This window comes from Oncorhynchus kisutch, linkage group LG4 (assembly GCF_002021735.2).
Source record: "Oncorhynchus kisutch isolate 150728-3 linkage group LG4, Okis_V2, whole genome shotgun sequence".
NCBI lineage: Eukaryota > Metazoa > Chordata > Actinopteri > Salmoniformes > Salmonidae > Oncorhynchus > Oncorhynchus kisutch.
In genome coordinates, this window is record NC_034177.2 from 35,917,027 (window position 1) to 35,934,474 (window position 17,448).

Here is a 17,448-nt window from a genome sequence, read left to right on the forward strand (position 1 = left end):
GTACGCACGCTCGCACGCTCGCACACAAACACGCACGCACGCACGCACGCACGCACGCACACACACACACACACACACACACACACACACACACACACACACACACACACACACACACACACACTCTTATGCAGGCAAAGCACACACACATTTTGTTTGGCTTGTGTAGAGTTCAACGCTTGTTAGTTCATTTCCAGTTTCGTAACTTAATTTTGTGCCTATCCTTTCTTCTACAAAAAAAAGAGTCCCTCCGTTCGTGCACCCCCCAGCCCCCTTTAGCCATCAGTGATGTTTGTCTATACCCCCCACTGCCTGCTTTAACTCTGCCCAGCAGAAGACACAATGGAGGCCATTCTCCTCACCAGTTGCCCTTCCCTGTGTGTTGTTTGTGTGCCCTTTCTCTCTCTCTCTCTCTCTCTCTCTCTCTCTCTCTCTCTCTCTTCTCTTTCCTTTACACTATAAACACACGCTTTGTACATAACTGCCCCCCGCAGTGCTGACCCCCTCCCCAACAACCCTGACACCCAGACATATCATGTATGTGTGCTATGAATGGCTATATTGTGTGTATGTGTGCAATAAGTGTTTGCAATATGTCTGTATAAGCGTTGTCCTCTGATGTGACTGAGTGATTGTGTGTGTGTGTCTGTGTTTGTTTGAATGCGTTGGGTTACTGACTGCATAGGTTTGAATGTGTTCATGTTTTTGTATGATTGCTATGACATTTATGAGGTCATGCGTGAGTTATAGTATGTATGTACAGTGGGGCAAAAAAGTATTTAGTCAGCCACCAATTGTGCAAGTTCTCCCACTTAAAAAGATGAGAGAGGCCTGTAATTTTCATCATAGGTACACTTCAACTATGACAGACAAAATGAGAAAAAAAATCCAGAAAATCACATTGTAGGATTTTTAATGAATTTATTTGCAAATTATGGTGGAAAATAAGTGATGAATTTTTTTTGTGACTTTTTTGCCCCACTGTATGTATGTATGTATGTATGTATGTATGTATGTATGTATGTATGTATGTTTCTGCATTTAAGTGAAGGTGTATGTGTGTGTTTGTGTTGGATAGAGGAAGTCCTGTCCTGTCGTCTGGGCTCCTCTTTCTCTCCCAAACTCAGCGTGAAGTGTTGGTCAGCTTGTTCTACACAGGTTACCCCTCCCTTCCATTTGATCCCATTCTCTTCTCTCTTCTGCCATCCCCATGGAGTGAGTGGGGCAGACCAACATGGAGAGTTTTCAGGGAGGTTGGGATCTTCTGTATGCATCTCTTAGTTTCCATGGCAACTTTTAGTTTTTCTTTCCCTTGAATAAAAATGTGATTGTTTGATCAAGTGCACATTCCCCATTTTAGAATGCTATAACTTTGAATATTTGGATGTGCATCTCAACAACAAGCAACATTCAAATTAAAATAAACAGTGTGGGATGTAGAGATGGTTAACAGATAGTTAAGCACTGAGGTAACTATTTTTTTAACAGATAGTTAAGCACTGAGGTAACAATTTTTTTACATCCCCATTCTATGTAAGAATAAAGCACCTTTCTCAAAACTCAGTAAACATATACCTTTATCTCAATAGAAGCTGGTTTGTTCTCTGAGTTGTGTTTCCCTCCCTGCCTCCCTCACTCCCTCGTTTACTGGGGATGCTGGCGTGCTTCACGCTCTGTACACATGCAGTTTCTATTTTCCTGTCGTGGAACTGAGGTCTGAGCTCTACCTCTCAGAGAATTTGTGTGTTGTATTTCTGTTATTGTATGCCTGTGTGTGTGTGTGTGTGTGTGTGTGTGTGTGTGTGTGTGTGTGTGTGTGTGTGTGTGTGTGTGTGTGTGTGTGTGTGTGTGTGTGTGTGTGTGTGTGTGTGCGTGCGTGCGTGCGTGCGTGCGTGTGTGTGTGGAGAAGCCCCCTCTCAATGGCCGGGAACGGCGTCCCTTTCCTCCAGCCCAGAGGATAAGTCTACTGTTATGCTAATGTCCATGTCCTGAGACTAATAGGGCCTTTTAAAGTAGAGCATTTTCACTCCCTGCACAGCGTCCCACTAAGGGGCTTAGGGGGAATTCTGACCCAAGTTACGTGTGCATAAATGAACCTTTATTCCCTTTTTATGCACTTCTCTCTCTACGCATGTTCTGGCCTTGTACGTAAGTATGAGGAAACGCATGTGACAGCTAGCTATTCGTTTAGGTTGCATTTCATAGAAATGGAGGTGTGTCTACAGATAACCATATTCTGACCATGACTTAATTCCCTCATAATTACACCACCTTTACTCGTGAGGAAACCATGATAAGATCGAGCAACCTTTCGGTTCCAAGTGGAAAAACATCAACTAGATTTTTTCACAATAGAACTAACACCAAGCTCCAAGCACTGCAATGTATAAATTGATGAGAGCTATTGATATGACCTAGGTAAATGAGTAATCCGTTTGGATAAGGGGATTAGATATTTTTGACCTGATGATAGCTGGAGACAAATGTGAAACCATTCGTATTTCAGCAAACTGAAAAGCGTGTCAACATGACAGGTGTTTCAGACTCTTTTCCACAGTGAAGTATAAATATCTGTGTCATTATTGCACATTTTTATTGTAGGCCTATGGCATTATAATTTGCGGGGGTGAAATTGGAGACCCAAGCCGAGACTGTAGCCTATGGAAACCCATGAAAGTAGTGCCGAACCTACCGATTTAATGCTCTCTAGAATGTTTTAATTATATGCCCAGACTTTCCAGTTTTAGCCACCTTCAGTGAAACCCACATACTGTACTTAATAACTGTCACTTCACACGACAACTGGACCGTTGTCATCACAGTTCCGCGATTAGCAAGGATTAGGGTAGATTGATAGGACTATTGTTCAACCTCTATTGTACACTTTTCTAACCTTCCAATATTTAATGTATTGAAAAATGCAATATGACAACTTTCAGGAGGAATCAAACCACTGTATTTTGTATTCACCAATATACAGTAGTTACCCAGAAAGACTCACAGCTGTAATAACTGCCAAAGGTTCTTCTACAAAGCATACCCATAACATGGTGCAGCCACCAATATGCTTGAAAATATGGAGAGTGGTACTCAGTAATGTGTTTTATTGGGTTTGCCCCAAACATAGCACTTTGTATTCAGGACAAAAAAATGTAATTGCTTTGCCACATTCTGTGCAGTATTATCTTTATTGCCTTGTTGGAAACAGGATGCAGGTTTTGGAATATTTGTATTCTGTACAGCCTTCCTTCTTTTCACTCTGTCATTTATGTTAGTATTGTGGAGTAACTACAATGTTGTTGATCCATCCTCAGTTTTCTCATAAAACCATTAATTAAACTGTAACTGTCAAAGTCACCATTGACCCCATGTTGAAATTCCTGAGCGGTTTCCTTTGTGTCCACCAACTGAGTTAGGAAGGACACATGTATCTTTTTAGTGACTAGGTGTATTGATGCACCATCCAAAGTGTAGTTAAAGACTTCACCATGCTCAAAGGGGTATTCAATGTCTGCTTTTTAAAATATTTTACCCATCACCTATAGGTGGCCTTCTTTGCAAGGCCACTAAGCTCCCTGGTCTTTGTGATTGAATCTGTGTTTGAAATTCACTGCTCGACTGAGGGACCTTACAGATAATTGTATGTGCGGGGTACAGAGATGAGTCAGTCCTAAAATAAATCATGTTAAACACCATTATTGCACACAGAGTGAGCCCATGCAACTTATTATTTGACTTGTTCAGTACGTTTTTACTCCTGAACTTATTTAGGCTTGCAATAACAAAGTTGTTGACTCAAGACTCAAGCTTTTATTTTTTTCTTAATTTGTAAGAATTTCGAAAAACCTTTGACATTATGGGGTATTGTGTTTAGGCCAGTGACAGTGTTTAGGCCATTTAATTCAGGCTGTAACATAACAACATGTAGAAAAAGTCAAGGGGTGTGAATACTTTCTGAAGGCACTGTACACATAGGGGAATAGATGTTGAATTGATGTCTGTGCCCAGTGGGAACTTTGTGCGCTTGATCAGGAGTTGCTTGTTTTATGTCAGTATTCTGGCATTTACCTTTGAAAGTGATTGATTCTTTGTCTTTCTTAGTACGGCATACCATAAGATTGTGTTTAGTGAACGTGTACAATATTTATTTTTAAATCGTTTTTTTTTTTTACATTGTACAGTAAACAAGGAGACAAGACGTTGCTCCAAGCTTTTTGGCAGGAGACAGGCTAACGTAGACCAACTGCTCTCTCTGACAGTGACAAGCTGGAGACACACACACATGCACGCACGCACACACACACACACACACACACACACACACACACACACACACACACACACACACACACACACACACACACACACACACACACACACACACACACACACACACACACACACACACACACACACACCCTGAAGCCGTAAAAGGCAGTGCCAATGTTTTTATTTACGCTAAGCATAGAGGAGTAGCCAGATAGCTTCATGTTGTGCAACCTGTTACCTGTAACAACTGTTACAGAGAGCACTCTTATTCCATAACTCACGTTGGCCTTGACCTGTCATGACTAGATACTGTCCCAGCAAACATCCTGAACACCTCATGGTAATGCAGTGATGTTTCAACACACAGTCACCTGTATTCTATATTTACTGCCAACCTGATCCCCAATCAATTGTAATCAGAGTACTCTATAGGACATAAAGATTTATAACATTTATTTGACATATGTAAACTGTATCAATACTGAATACATTTTTATTTTACAATAAGGAATGTATTCAGAAACCTGTAGGGTGTGGTTTATAATGAAGCCCCTTTGGCAATAGATGATGCAGTTCAATTATAAATGACTTAGATTGATTGAAATCATAAAATTATATTTACTAAAGGACAGGTCATCAGGTGAACTTGATTTCACCTACACACCTACTCATGCAAATATTCAGACATGCTTACACGCATATGCTCCAACTTGCACACGCACGCACGCGCGCGCACACACACACACACACACACACACACACACACACACACACACACACACACACACACACACACACACACACACACACACACACACACACACACACACACACACACACACACACACACACACACACACACACACACACACACACACACACACTGAATCAGTTGGCAGTTAATGGCCTTTTCCCACAGGAAGGTTGGAGTGGGATGTGGCAAGCGGGTCTGTTCATGTCTCTGTATGTGGCCAGGTTAGGGTGGCTTGGATATGGGTGGGGTGAGAGAACAAGTGTACATGTATGAGTGTATATAACTTAGGGGAATAATTATCTTGGGGTTGGCATTCGTTGTACTGATGGTGCGTGTGTGTCTGTGTAGTGCTGTGACTTGGCCCAGGGCAGTGGTGGATGAGTATACATCCCAAATCTGGCACGGTGATGCACATGATTTCTCCTAGCCTCAGGACAGACTCCACAACACATCACAGACAGGATTAGCTTTAGAAAGTCCTGGTAAAGACATGGACATGTTCTCATAGGGAAGTCATCGTCATCTTTTTGTGTGCTAAATACTGTACATTTGCAGCTTTGTAGTAATGTACAGTGCCTTCAGAAAGTATTCACACCCCTTGACTTATTCCACATTTTGATGTGTTACAGCCTGAATTTCAAATGGATTCAATTGAGATTTTTTGTTCACTAGCCTACACACAATACCCCATAATGTAGAGTTGTGTTTTCACCTATTCGTAGCTGGGTGGAACATTTAAAAAAGCAGACATTGAATATCCCTTTCAGCATGGTGAAATTATTCAGTACACTTCGGATAGTGTATTAATACAGCCAGCCAATGCAAAGATATAGGCGTCCTTCCTAACTCAGTTGCCAGAGAAGAAGGACGACTCAGAGATTTCACCAGGAGGTCACGGGTAACTTTAACAGAGTTTAATGGTTGTGATAGATGCAAACTGAGTAGTTACTCCACAATACTAACCATATTGACAGAGTGAAAAGAAAGAAGCCTGTACAGAATAAAAATATACCAAAACATGCATCCTTTTTGCAACAAGGCACTAAAGTAATACTACAAAAAATGTGTCAATGAACTTTGTGTCCTGAATTCAAAGTGTAATGATCACCGAGCTCTCACAGTCTCACTTCGGAATTAAACATTCATCTATGTTTCTCAAACGTGAAATTTTGAAGTCGTTGCGAATGTCAAATGTCAAAGTGTTTAAGGTTAAGTTCAGGCATTAACTCCGAAATCTTAAGGTTAGGCATTAACTCCAAATGGTTACGGTAAGGGTTAAGGTTAGGCATTAACTCCAAATGGTTACGGTAAGGGTTAAGGTTAGGCATTAACTCCAAATGGTTACGGTAAGGGTTAAGGTTAGGCATTAACTCCAAATGGTTACGGTAAGGGTTAAGGTTAGGCATTAACTCCAAATGGTTACGGTAAGGGTTAAGGTTAGGCATTAACTCCAAATGGTTACGGTAAGGGTTAAGGTTAGGCATTAACTCCAAATGGTTACGGTAAGGGTTAAGGTTAGGCATTAACTCCAAATGGTTACGGTAAGGGTTAAGGTTAGGCATTAACTCCAAATGGTTACGGTAAGGGTTAAGGTTAGGCATTAACTCCAAATGGTTACGGTAAGGGTTAAGGTTAGGCATTAACTCCAAATGGTTACGGTAAGGGTTAAGGTTAGGCATTAACTCCAAATGGTTACGGTAAGGGTTAAGGTTAGGCATTAACTCCAAATGGTTACGGTAAGGGTTAAGGTTAGGCATTAACTCCAAATGGTTACGGTAAGGGTTAAGGTTAGGCATTAACTCCAAATGGTTACGGTAAGGGTTAAGGTTAGGCATTAACTCCAAATGGTTACGGTAAGGGTTAAGGTTTACAATAGGCTTAAAACAAAAATATAAAAAATTACTTTCTATTGCTGGATTTGAACTAACAAACTTTGGAATCAGAGGCAGATGCTACTTGAAGGTAACAGTGATCACTGTTGCCCATAGTGGACGGTTTCCACATCATCTCCCGATGTCCCCAGACATGGATGGACGTCGAATATGGCTGCTAGGGGTGACATGGCTGCTATCGATAGATACAGATGATCCGTCCATCCGCCTGGCCGTCCATCCATTCGTCTATCCATCCGTCTATCTATATTTTCTATCAGTCCATCTGTGGAAGACACCTCCAAGGTCTCTCCCCTTCACTCTCTGACGGAGGAATGCATGCCCTCCATTCCTAAAACAGAAGGGAGCAGGGTGATGCATTCTGACAACTCTGTCAAGCACAAGAGAGACCTGCTAGCTATCCCCACTACTTCTGGGTACACTCACATACACACAGTCTACTAAAACTCTTTAGTCTCTTTCTGTCTCTTCTGTCTCTTTTTCTCCAAAACCCAACTCTCATTCGTTCACTTTCTATTTCCTTAATATCTAATTTCTCTGCCTCCCTCTCTCTCCCTTCCTCCCCATCTTTTGCCCCTTCTCTCTCACACGTTCTCCGTCTTTCTCCCATCTCTCTCTCTCCCTACACGCACCAACCAGGCCATGGTAGTTTGGTAACAATATGAGTTCTTGGAAGCTGTAACTTTCTTAATGTGAGGTGTGTGTGAGCTCCTCCTTTTCTTATGTGACTGATCATTGCTGCGCGCACACACGCATACACACACACAAACACACGTGCACGCACCAATGCACACACACATGCATGCACGCACGCACGCACACACACACACACACACACACACACACACACACACACACACACACACACACACACACACACACACACACACACACACACACACACACAAACGCACAAACACACGCACACACACATAAACACACACACACACACCAATGTATGCATGCTCACACACAGACACATACGGACTCACACACCCAAGCATGTACACACAAACACAGACATGCACACACATGTACACTCATAGCTGCCAGCAGGTATTAATAATACATACTCTTATGGAAATCACTTATGATTTACCGTTTTTTATCGCTTTGGCACTACTTGGTGTGGAGAATTTCCAAAACTCCCTCTACAAACTCCCAACTGGTAACACTTGTAATGCAGCCAGTCTTACATGCTGACCAGACCGGACAAGTCGCGTGCGCGAGTGTCGCAAAATAAATCTAGAAATCCATGTTATTCAATTATTGCACCAACACTGCTCGCGCCACCAACGAGCGTCTGCGTTGCCAAGGGCTAAAATAGAACTCCTTTCTATTTCTGACGCAGATCGCGCTGAAAGTCCTGCCTCTCCCATCTCCTCATTGGTTTATAGAAGCAGGTACCCACGTGCCATCTCCTCATTGGTTATACCCACGTGGGTGACTGAAAGACAAACTGTTTTGCCGGTAGTCGTGGTAATACTATGAAAGTTTAGATGCCAATCCCCATATAAGTTCAACAATGAAAAAGCATGGAAGGAGGAGAGATGACTAGAAACGATTCAGTTGGCCATTTTATTTGTGGATTAATTGGCAGAGTAGAGGAGCTTGTGCATTTCAGGTAAAATAACAACTCAATGTTTATATCCCAGGACAAATTAGCTAGCATCCACAAGCTAGCTAAATAGGACAAATTAGCTAGCAAGTGCAAGCTAACTAGCTAAATATTTAATGCTTTTTGACCTGTCCCCAAATTAATGTAATTGGTTCAGAGTTTGTTTTGATATTTTAACCTGCGTGTAGTGATCGTGTTTGGTGTAGGGGGACAAAATACATTTATGCACGATGGCGCACGATGGCGCACAATGGCGCACGCGCGTAGGCGGTTTGGGTTCCGTGTTACATTCAAAACCTTTCATTGTGCATTGACTTTATTTGCAGACATCTTTCAACACACAACCATTGATCCTAAATATAAGTTTAAATCAAATCAAATCAAATCAAATTGTATTTATTTGTCACATACACATGGTTAGCAGATGTTAATGCGAGTGTAGCGAAATGCTTGTGCTTCTAGTTCCGACAATGCAGTAATAACGAACAAGTAATCTAACTAACAATTCCAAAAAAACTACTGTCTTATACACAGTGTAAGGGGATAAGGAATATGTACATAAGGATATATGAATGAGTGATGGTACAGAGCAGCATAGGCAAGATACAGTAGATGAAATCGAGTACAGTATAACATATGAGATGAGTATGTAAACAAAGTGGCATAGTTAAAGTGGCTAGTGATACATGTATTACATAAGGATGCAGTCGATGATATAGAGTACAGTATATACGTATGCATATGAGATGAATAATGTAGGGTAAGTAACATTATATAAGGTAGCATTGTTTAAAGTGGCTAGTGATATATTTACATCATTTCCCATTAATTCCCATTATTAAAGTGGCTGGAGTTGAGTCAGTGTCATTGACAGTGTGTTGGCAGCAGCCACTCAATGTTAGTGGTGGCTGTTTAACAGTCTGATGGCCTTGAGATAGAAGCTGTTTTTCAGTCTCTCGGTCCCAGCTTTGATGCACCTGTACTGACCTCGCCTTCTGGATGACAGCGGGGTGAACAGGCAGTGGCTCGGGTGGTTGATGTCCTTGATGATCTTTATGGCCTTCCTGTAGCATCGGGTGGTGTAGGTGTCCTGGAGGGCAGGTAGTTTGCCCCCGGTGATGCGTTGTGCAGACCTCACTACCCTCTGGAGAGCCTTACGGTTGAGGGCGGTGCAGTTGCCATACCAGGCGGTGATACAGCCCGCCAGGATGCTCTCGATTGTGCATCTGTAGAAGTTTGTGAGTGCTTTTGGTGACAAGCCGAATTTCTTCAGCCTCCTGAGGTTGAAGAGGCGCTGCTGCGCCTTCTTCACGATGCTGTCTGTGTGAGTGGACCAATTCAGTTTGTCTGTGATGTGTATGCCAAGGAACTTAAAACTTGCTACCCTCTCCACTATGGAGAATTACTGTGAAATATAATGAGTACATTGGTTTAATAATTAAAACACAACATAATGATGTCTTTTCAGTGTAGTTATTTTTAACGACCAGTTAATCCAATAGCAAACAATGCAATGTTTCAAAATTGTTCTTTGAATGTGAAATGGCTGCAGTATTGTAAATTACAGTACATTACACTCTCTTGACATTAGGCAGTACATTTGCACCATCCATTAAAATTGACTGAACATCAAATTGACGTAATTACTCTCCCATGTGTGATCAAAGGTGTGATCATTAACCTCTTTCACAAGCATTGATGCAAAAAAACATTTGTTTTTATCGCTTTGGTACTATTTTCAGAAGTATGTGGTAAAATGTCACAATTCTTAGTACAAAACTCAAAACAGATCATCAAAAAGGTCGTTTTTCACACAGTAACTTTTTCACCAAATCTAATGTGTTTCATCTAGAAATACATTTCATTTAAAGTAATTGCCTTTCACAATGCAATGCTCACAATACTTTTCACATGATTCTCTTCTCATTTGTTTAAATACATTTGACCATCACTTACAGTAATCCAACTGCACTTAATGCTTAATTACTTAACCGTTTGGTAAACCTATAGATTGTAAACTGGTTTGTCTACTATATATGGATTTTGAGAACTATAGTAATAAAATGTGCATTTGTAAAGTATAAACCTCTAAATGACATGTATGATACATGATAACCATTCATAATGACTGCTCATTATTTCTAATTGATTTCACATAGTGGTAACCACAATTGGTCACCATATAAAAAGGGAGGGTGTGAGATGCTTGCAATTTTTTTTCAACATGGAGCAGGATAGACAGCAAGAGAGAGGAATAAATCAAAGAGCTCAAGAACAAAGGGCCCATCAGAGAGGTCAAAGAGGTGGGCATGGGCCCCATCAAAGAGGTCAAAGAGGTGGGCACGGGCCTCCGTCAAAGAAGAAAGAGGTGGGTATGGGCCCCGTCAAAGAGGTGGACATCAGAGAGATGGAGGCAGACAGCAGGGAACTGTTGTGTCTAATGAATAATGGGCCATCGTCGTTGACCATGTGGTAAACAGACGCCTTACCATGGCAGAAACTGCCAGATTAGCTCAACCCAATCTGAAAAGATCAACTGTCAATTCGATCATGAGAACATTTCGGCAAGAAAACTGGTAAGTCTGCAGGATATACATTATGCATTATCATTACATTTACAGTAAATTACATATTGTAATGCATGTATATTTACAACATATCTTATAATATACTTACAGTGTGATCTATTGACAGTATACTCTATTCTACCCTCAGAATTGACAGAAGAACACATGGTGGTGGCCTTGTGCTGACCGACCAGCAGGACTGGACAGTGGTGGAAATGGTGAAGGCCAGGAACGACATACAGCTGCCCGAAATAAAGCAGGCCATTGAGGAGAACAATGACACCTTTGCCAGTGTGGCATCCATCAGCCTACCAACAATTGCCCGCCTTTTGAAGAGGCACCTGTTACCTATGAAACACGTGTACCTGGTGCCTTTTGAGAGAAACAACATGCTACTTCACAGTATGATATTGGATCAACACCGTAAAAATAATAAACCAAAATATATATAGCTAGAGGGTGAAGGTGCTTGATGCTGCTGTGAACCTTCACAAAAATGTCTTTGTTGATGAATCGGGCTTCAACCTGCCCAAAACCCGGTGCCGTGGGCTGAACATCATTGGCCAATGGGTGACTGTTCAAGTGCCTGGACAGCTATCTCTGAAGATGGTATGGTAGGACGTAGGCTATCTCTGAAGATGGTATGGTAGGACGTAGGCCATTACTTGGATCCTACAATGCTGCATACCTCATTGTGTTTCTCAATGAAATTGAGAAGGCTTGTCAAGGTGAAGAGGTCACTTACAGCGTATTCGGAAAGTATTCAGACCTTCTCTTTTTCCACATTTTGTTACGTTACGGCCTAATAGCAAAATTAATTAAATAAATTAAAATCCTCATCAATCTACACACAATACCCCATAATGACGAAGTGAAAACATTTTTTTTGTAATTTTGCAAATGTATAAAAAAAATGAAAACAGACATACCTAGCCTAGTGGTTAGAGCGTTGGACTAGTAATCGAAAGGTTGTAAGATCGAATCACTGAGCTGACAAGGTAAAAATCTGTCATTCTGCCCTTGAACAATGCAGTTAACCCACTGTTCCTAGGCCGTCATTGAAAATAAGAATTTGTTCCTAATTGACTTGCCAAGTTAAATAAAGGTAAAATACAATTTTTACATAAGTATTCAAACCCTTTGCTATGAGACTAAAATTGAGCTCAGGTGCATCCTGTTTCCGTTGATCATACTTGAGATGTTTCTACAACTTGAGTGATAAATTAATTTGATTGGATATGATTTGGAGAGGCACACACCTGTCTATATAAGATTTCACAGTCGAGAGTGCATGTCAGAGCCCGGCCAAACTAAGCAATCGGGAGAAGGGCCTTGGTCAGGGAGGTGACCAAGAACCCGATGGTCACTCTGACAGAGCTCCAGAGTTCCTCTGTAAAGATGGGAGAACCAAACATCTCTGCAGCACTCCACCAATCAGGCCTTTATGGTAGAGTGGCCAGACAGAAGCCACTCCTCAGGCAAAGGCAAATGACTACTGTAAAGCATGGTGGTGGCAGCATCATGCTGTGGAGATGTTTTTCTGCAGCAGGGACTGGGAGACTAGTCAGGATCGAGGGAAAGATGAACGGAGAAAAGTACAGAGAGATCCTTGATGAAAACCTGCTCCAGAGCGCACAGGACCTCAGACTGTGGTGAAGGTTCACCTTCCAACAGGACAACGACCCTAAGCACACAGCCAAGACAACGCAGGAATGGCTTCGGGACAAGTCTCTGAATATCCTTGAGTAGCCCAGCCAGAGCCCAGACTTGAACACGATCAAACATTTCGGGAGAGACCTGAACCTAGCTGTGAGGCGACGCTCCCCATCCAACCTGACCGCGCTTGAGAGGATCTGCAGAGAATAATTGGAGAAACTCCCCAAATACACGTGTTCCAAGCTTGTAGCATCATACCCAAGAAGGCTCAAGGCTGTAATCGCTGCCAAAGGTGCTTCAACAAAGTACTGATTAAAGGGTCTGAATACTTAAATGTAAATGTGATATTTCTGTTTTTTTATATTATAAATGTGCAAAAATAATTCTAAGCCTGTTTTTGCTTCGTCATTATGGGGTATAGTGTGTACATTGATATGGGTAACAATGCAAAATGTGAAAAAAGTAAATTCTCTCCAAATGTATGTGTCAATGTGTCATTGTGTGGGACAATGTCACGTTCCACCTTGCAGAGGTGGTTCAGGCATGGTTTTGGGCCCATCCCCGATTCGTTACCCTTTACCTGCCCCCATACTCTCCTTTCCTCAAACCTATTGAGGATTTCTTTTCAGCATGGAGGTGGAAGGTGTATGATCCCCATGTGCGTGCCACCCTCCTTTTGGCCATGGATGAGACATGCGACGACATCAACGCACAACAACGTCAAGCTTGGACTAGCCATACCAACAACAACAAAAATCCCACTGTGCATGAACAATGAGGACATTCACTGTGGTGTGGCTGAGAATTTATGGACTAATGCTCAAGGCAGGCTTGATGCAAATGAATGAGTGCTAAACATTATGTTTTATTTTCATTCATTTCATTTGTTTCATTTCATTTCTTACATTTGATTACAGACAATACACCTATGTTGCAATTATATCTGAGAAGTATATATATATTTTTTTATGAATTAATAACACCTTTGACTACACATGGGATATTATTGAAATTCTAGATTTTTGGTCAATTTTGTTGAGTAAGTGTATTGCCTAATGTGAAAACGGTCATTTACAGTACTGTAGCATGTTACTTTCAGCACATCCAGGGGCGATTTGAAACACATAGCTGCGTTGTTTGATATTGGATTAACTGGTTGTTAAAATGACTAAATTGAAAATATATTATGTTGTGTTTTGGTGACTAAACCAATGTCCCATTACATTTCACAGTAAACTTATATTTTGAATCAATGGTTGTGTGGTGAGAGATGTTTACAATCCAAATAAATGCACAATGACATGTTTTGAATGAAAGACTAGCTGTGTAACAAGTGTCACCAGTTTGGAGTTTTGTACTAAGAGTTGTGAAAATGTTCCTCATATTTCATCTAATTACAGGTGTACTGTAATAAATGAAACAAATTAAATTAACGAAAGAAACAATGTTTAGCCGGCACTAGTTTGCATCAAGCCGGTTTTGAACATTTAGGTTCTTATAGACATCGCAGTAAATATCCTCATTGTTTATGCAACTGGGGAAAAACCTGTTGTCTGCTACACAAATGGTATATATTACAGTACTACAGTACTATATTGACCAATGCAGTTTTACTAAAGCAGTGTGAACCCCACCCCAGCAATTTCCTTTTGGGTACATGTTTACTGTATTTGTATTTGTTACATACAGATATTTTAAAACTTACTGTGAAGTAAAGTCCTAATAGTTATAATCATAATAGGACATTTAAGCAATAAGGCCAGGGGGGGGGGGGGGGGGTATAGAATATGGCCAATGTACAACGTCTAAGGGCCGATGCAACACGGAGTGCCTGGACACAGCCCTTAGCCGTGGTATATTGGCCATTTATCACAAACCACAGAGGAGTCTTATTGCTATTATAAACTGGTTACCAACGTGATTAGAGCAGAAAAACGAAACGTTTTGTAATACCCGTGGTATACGGTTTGCTATACCATGGCTTTCAGCCAATCAGAATTCAGGGCTCAAACCACCCAATTTATAATACAGTATATATCATACTTGTCTTTTTCTTCTTTACAGACATACATTATGATGTTCTCAAAATCTGTACTAGACAAACCTGTTAAAAATCTCTAGGTTTATACCAAACGGTTTAGTGATTATCAACTGAAAGCAGTCAGATTAGGTAATAGCGAAATGCATTTTAACAAATGAGAAGAGAATAATATCAAAAGTAACATGAGCATTGTATTGTGAAAGGCAATGACTTTAGATGACCATGTATTGCAATGTGAAACATGCTTTTCTAGATGAAGCACTGATTAAGTTTGGTGAAAAAGTGACTATATGATTTTGTTTTTCAACAACTGGCTTTTTGATGATCTGTTTGGGGTTTTGTACTAAGAGTTGTGAAAATGTACCACATACTTGTAATAATTGTACCAAAGCGATAGAAAAACGATCTACTTATTTATTTTGAATTCACAGTTTACACTTTTTACCTGAAACTGTGAACTGATCCTATTTGGTCTGGACCTGTCTACTTGGGATTGACAGCACATCGTATTAACAAGGGCTGCTTTTAGTTTGCTATCAGTACTTGGAGAGGAACACTATGATAAACTAAAACTAACTAACACTATGATAAACTAAAACTAACTAACACTATGAGAAACTAAAACTAACTAACACTATGAGAAACTAAAACTAACTAACACTATGAGAAACTAAAACTAACTAACACTATGAGAAACTAAAACTAACTAACACTATGAGAAACTAAAACTAACTAACACTATGAGAAACTAAAACTAACTAACACTATGAGAAACTAAAACTAACTAACACTATGAGAAACTAAAACTAACTAACACTATGAGAAACTAAAACTAACTAACTAACACTATGAAGTTGGAAACAGGGATGCCAGAAATACAAACACAATGCAAGAGTAAACTCTTCCAACTTTGTATTGTGTTCTATGCACAGTGCTGAGTGCTCTACACTCTAAAGTATGGGTTGTCTTGGGGCGATGCACATCCTCCAGCCTGCTCTTCTCTCCTCTGTGCCCAATAAAACACAACCACGCGTCAGTGATTTACAGATCCATTCTAGCGGCCTGTGTCATCGCCTGTCTCATCAGCAGCATGACACTGGAGAAATACTAATACATCAAACTCTATATTACTGCTCTTTTCCTGTGTTTGATGATTGCATGATGAAAGGTCAATACTGTGAAGACGTTATGACTTAATTTCTCTCACTGTAAGGCAGAAGCCTGGTCACTGATCTGTATAGGTTTTATCCAACTGAGTATTATTGTCTCTCTCTTCTCCCTCCTCCCTCCTCTTCTCTCAGGATTAGTGCTGTCAGGAGAAGCTTCTGCCCTGTATTTATTACCCCGCCTGTGGGTGTGAGGAGGGAAGGAGGAGGGAAGGAGGGGAGCGTCCGTGACCCCCAGCCAGGCCCTGGTCCTGTTTTGTCTTCGCTACATTCCTCCTGCTGCAGTGAGATGGTACTAACTCACTGCCTGTGTTCCCAGAGACAGACTACCTCACATAAAACAAATACAATAGTATGTTATGGTATAAATACTTACTTTACTGTAGTATTCTTTACTGTAGTATTTACTATATTATTTACTGTAGTACACTGCAGTATTTACAATAGTTAACTATGTATAACTTTAGTATATACTATAGTATTTACCATAGTGTATTTGCAGACTGTGTAGACCATTATGCAGTATTTACCCTAGTGTTACTGACATTACTGTAGTATATTTGCTTTATTACCTTTGACATAGAAGGGGAGGCTTTCTCCTTCACGAAACCTACTGGAGAAATATTAAAAGAGCAAATGCTTGCTAGCCTAACTTCCTTGCATGAACCAGCTAAGTTAGCTAGCTAGTTAAAGTGAGCCTACTAGGATGCATCTAGGCTACATATTGAACTTCAATCGTCTCAGGCCAGTGGCACAATATATGAATTCATGGTTAGTTCAGAATCGCCGTCATAATCATTGGCCTGTACAGAGAACTAATCTCCATCCATGGCTTAGGAAAGGGCTTATTTAGCAAGCTAGCTTGCTACTGCAGGACATCAACACAAGTAGACAAGAAACAAACATGTTTGTCTGACAATGATGATGTTTTGCTTAGGATGTGATTTCATTGGAATGAAGCCATATCCAAACTGGCCTCCCTTGGAGGGCGTTTTTCTGCGCCAGGACAACCCACAGTTGAGCTCAAGGGAGGCCAAATGCTTGTTGGCATCAATCACTCAAATGCTACAGCGGAAACATGTCACACTCTTTTGTTCCAGATAGCATCAGGTACATTGACTATACATACTGAGACAGAGGGGTTTCCCTCGCTTGGATGATTTCACCGCTGAGATCCAGCCACTTGCAAATTCATAGAAAATTATTAAAACAGAGAGACGAAACATACATTATTTATATTTTTTGATTGGTCATATATATGGGGAAGCCTGGCATTCCTTGGGATCCATGAATACATGCCACTTATCAAAATAAAGGTATCTCTCTTCTCTTTCTTGTGATGTGGTTCTAGGGTTTGAGACGATGCATTAAATGCCCGATGGAGTTTTAGTGACTTTTATAGATGAAATGGAAAGACAATGTATTCCACTAGGCCATTTCCTCCAATCATGACAAACATTTCTGCGATCGAAACGTTAACAGGGA

The 17,448-nt window shown here is 40.8% G+C and overlaps 1 non-coding gene across 1 annotated transcript; it reads right to left on the reverse strand.

The window, feature by feature from the left end:
- Window positions 1-16,550: 16,550 nt before the first annotated feature.
- LOC116374053 (U7 small nuclear RNA) lies at window positions 16,551-16,605 on the reverse strand. The gene has a single exon (XR_004209882.1). It is a non-coding gene; the product is annotated as a U7 small nuclear RNA (small nuclear RNA).
- Between the last annotated feature and the right edge of the window lie 843 nt (window positions 16,606-17,448).